The sequence below is a fragment of the Drosophila sechellia genome, unplaced genomic scaffold (assembly GCF_004382195.2).
Source record: "Drosophila sechellia strain sech25 unplaced genomic scaffold, ASM438219v1 U_74, whole genome shotgun sequence".
Classification (NCBI taxonomy): domain Eukaryota; kingdom Metazoa; phylum Arthropoda; class Insecta; order Diptera; family Drosophilidae; genus Drosophila; species Drosophila sechellia.
Window position 1 is genome coordinate 31,643 of NW_022611338.1, and position 3,807 is coordinate 35,449.

Sequence of the window (3,807 nt, forward strand, 5' to 3'; positions counted from 1 at the left end):
GAGACAATTCTAGATGAAAAATATTTCAATTTTTTATGCTAGACATTTCTCAGTATTATTTGATTGAAAAAGAAAATATTTCTCTTCGTTTTTCACATTCAAATGTGAGATAATGTTTTTCATTTCTTTTTTAATATTATGAATAAAATCATTATTTAATCCAATAATATACCATATGCTTATAAAAAATTTATAAACAACTTAATTAGCATAGTCTTACAACCCTCAACCATATGTAGTCCAAGCAGCACTATAAAATTAATTAAAGTACATAACAGCATGGACTGCGATATGCGTTCAAAATGTCGATGTTCATGTGTCCTGCAGTTCACACGATGACGCACAGTTTGCTGCGTTCTTCATCGACCCATGAGCCGAGTGATCCACCGCTTAGAGTTTTATAATTCAATTTTATATAATGTCAATATTGTTTTTATTGAAAGAAATTAAAAATACACCATTTTACTGGCATATATCAATTCCTTCAATAAATTTATTTTTATACCTAAAATAAATGTTGCGAAATGTCTTAGTTTCATATAAGCATTATGTATCATAATAATCTGGTTATGGTTTGCTATTTTGGGTGACACATACTGCAAAATTTATATAAAACATTAACCTGATGGATGACAGGTACAAACATTGTATATTTTAGGTTGTTGCATTAGCCAACGTATGCTCATAACATAGATGAACAATACATATTCGCAACGCGTGTATATTATGGTCCATATACACACACACTTATTTTGATTACCACACATTCAAAATTATTTTTATTTTAATTCGACTTCTACTTTCGAATTTAGTTTAGTTTCTTCGATTTCCATTTTCGAGAATTTGTTTTTATAGGAAACGCCGTTGTTGTAGTAAGTACTGCCACAAATACGCACAGCAACATTAATAATGTTAAAGTCTTTTTATGAGGTTGCCAAGCCCCACATATAAAATAAAAGCCATCTTCATTTTATTTTGACTTTAACTTTTGATTCCGTGGAATCATTTTGTAATATTTTTATTTTGGTAAATTGTATTTATTTGTATTATAACAAATATTTATTAACGATAAGGATATTATACAATAATGATCCTTCCGCAGGTTCACCTACGGAAACCTTGTTACGACTTTTACTTCCTCTAAATAATCAAGTTCGGTCAACTTTTGCGAAAAAACCGTAACACGCAAGGCGTCACAGTGATCACGTCCGGAGACCTCACTAAATAATTCAATCGGTAGTAGCGACGGGCGGTGTGTACAAAGGGCAGGGACGTAATCAATGCGAGTTAATGACTCACACTTACTGGGAATTCCAAGTTCATGTGAACAGTTTCAGTTCACAATCCCAAGCATGAAAGTGGTTCAGCGGTTTACCCGGACCTCTCGGTCTAGGAAATACACGTTGATACTTTCATTGTAGCGCGCGTGCAGCCCAGGACATCTAAGGGCATCACAGACCTGTTATTGCTCAATCTCATTATTGCTAGACGCAATTTGTCCATTTAAGAAGCTAGTGTCCTTATAATGGGACAAACCAACAGGTACGGCTCCACTTACATAAACACATTCAAACACAATAAACATTTTACTGCCACCATGAATGAAGGCTACATAAGCTTCAGCACCATAATCCTGAAGATATCTATTTAATATATTTGAGTCTCGTTCGTTATCGGAATTAACCAGACAAATCACTCCACGAACTAAGAACGGCCATGCACCACCACCCATAGATTCGAGAAAGAGCTATCAATCTGTCTTACACACTTATGTTCGGACCTGGTAAGTTTTCCCGTGTTGAGTCAAATTAAGCCGCAGGCTCCACTCCTGGTGGTGCCCTTCCGTCAATTCCTTTAAGTTTCAGCTTTGCAACCATACTTCCCCCGGAGCCCAAAAGCTTTGGTTTCCCGGGAAGCGACTGAGAGAGCCATAAAAGTAGCTACACCCAATTGCTAGCTGGCATCGTTTATGGTTAGAACTAGGGCGGTATCTGATCGCCTTCGAACCTCTAACTTTCGTTCTTGATTAATGAAAACATCTTTGGCAAATGCTTTCGCTTAAGTTAGTCTTACGACGGTCCAAGAATTTCACCTCTCGCGTCGTAATACTAATGCCCCCAAACTGCTTCTATTAATCATTACCTCTTGATCTGAAAACCAATGAAAGCAGAACAGAGGTCTTATTTCATTATCCCATGCACAGAATATTCAGGCATTTGAAGCCTGCTTTAAGCACTCTAATTTGTTCAAAGTAATAGTACCGGCCCACAATAACACTCGTTTAAGAGCACTAGTGCAGGTTTTTAAATAGGAGGAACATATGAAAAAATACAAGTATTTAATCACATATAAGAACTCCACCGGTAATACGCTTACATACATAAAGGTATAGTACTAACCACAATTGTAAGTTGTACTACCCGTATGAAGCACAAGTTCAACTACGAACGTTTTAACCGCAACAACTTTAATATACGCTATTGGAGCTGGAATTACCGCGGCTGCTGGCACCAGACTTGCCCTCCAATTGGTCCTTGTTAAAGGATTTAAAGTGTACTCATTCCAATTACAGGGCCTCGGATATGAGTCCTGTATTGTTATTTTTCGTCACTACCTCCCCGAGCTGGGAGTGGGTAATTTACGCGCCTGCTGCCTTCCTTAGATGTGGTAGCCGTTTCTCAGGCTCCCTCTCCGGAATCGAACCCTGATTCCCCGTTACCCGTTGCAACCATGGTAGTCCTAGATACTACCATCAAAAGTTGATAGGGCAGACATTTGAAAGATCTGTCGTCGGTACAAGACCATACGATCTGCATGTTATCTAGAGTTCAACCAATATAACGATCTTGCGATCGCTTGGTTTTAGCCTAATAAAAGCACATGTCCCATAAGGTTCATGTTTTAATTGCATGTATTAGCTCTAGAATTACCACAGTTATCCAAGTAACTGTTAACGATCTAAGGAACCATAACTGATATAATGAGCCTTTTGCGGTTTCACTTTTAATTCGTGTGTACTTAGACATGCATGGCTTAATCTTTGAGACAAGCATATAACTACTGGCAGGATCAACCAGAATAATGTTTTTCCTTCATATTCCATTCATATTTTTTGAATCGAAATAAGCAATATAATAGATATATAGATTTTTCACTTTATATAATTCCATGATTTTTATTATATTGAATAAAATTCAATATTTCGCCTTTGGGTAAAATTTTAAATATATAAATATAAGTAAAAAATCTATTCGATTACGGCCATTTTTATATAGCATTCGTAATCCATATTTTCATTTTTAATTTATACTTGTTTTACCAATATAACAAGAATTTCATATAATTATTGTAATATATATATTTCTATAATTTTATCTTTTTATATATACATATTTCATTATAAAATATCATTTTATTTCCAACATACATAATTATTGTATCCACACATGTACAATTTTTGTTTAACCAATATAAATATTAAGTTAAATCATTTGCATTTTGAAGATAAATTTAAAATTTATCTCTTTTCATATATCTCTCTGGTAATATATAACATAAAACCAAGCGCATATGATAATATTTCCACATTTAATATATAATTTTATATTTCTTTCATAAGAATCCATATTTGTATTATACCGTAACGATATAATAATCCAACTATACGGCAGGTAATAAATTAATATTTGCCTGCCTCCAAAAATTAACGATAATATATGGAAACGATTTGTTATTCTATATATAATAGAAACTTGACTTTTGTTTCAACGATATTATCTAAAAAGCGTATATTCCTATTATCCGCGG

The 3,807-nt window shown here is 34.3% G+C and overlaps 2 non-coding genes across 2 annotated transcripts; both read right to left on the minus strand.

Moving 5' to 3' along the window:
- Window positions 1-219: 219 nt before the first annotated feature.
- LOC116803364 lies at window positions 220-398 on the minus strand. The gene has a single exon (XR_004363584.1). It is a non-coding gene; the product is annotated as a 5.8S ribosomal RNA (ribosomal RNA).
- Window positions 399-1,085: 687 nt separating this feature from the next.
- On the minus strand, window positions 1,086-3,080 carry LOC116803367. The gene has a single exon (XR_004363586.1). It is a non-coding gene; the product is annotated as a small subunit ribosomal RNA (ribosomal RNA).
- Between the last annotated feature and the right edge of the window lie 727 nt (window positions 3,081-3,807).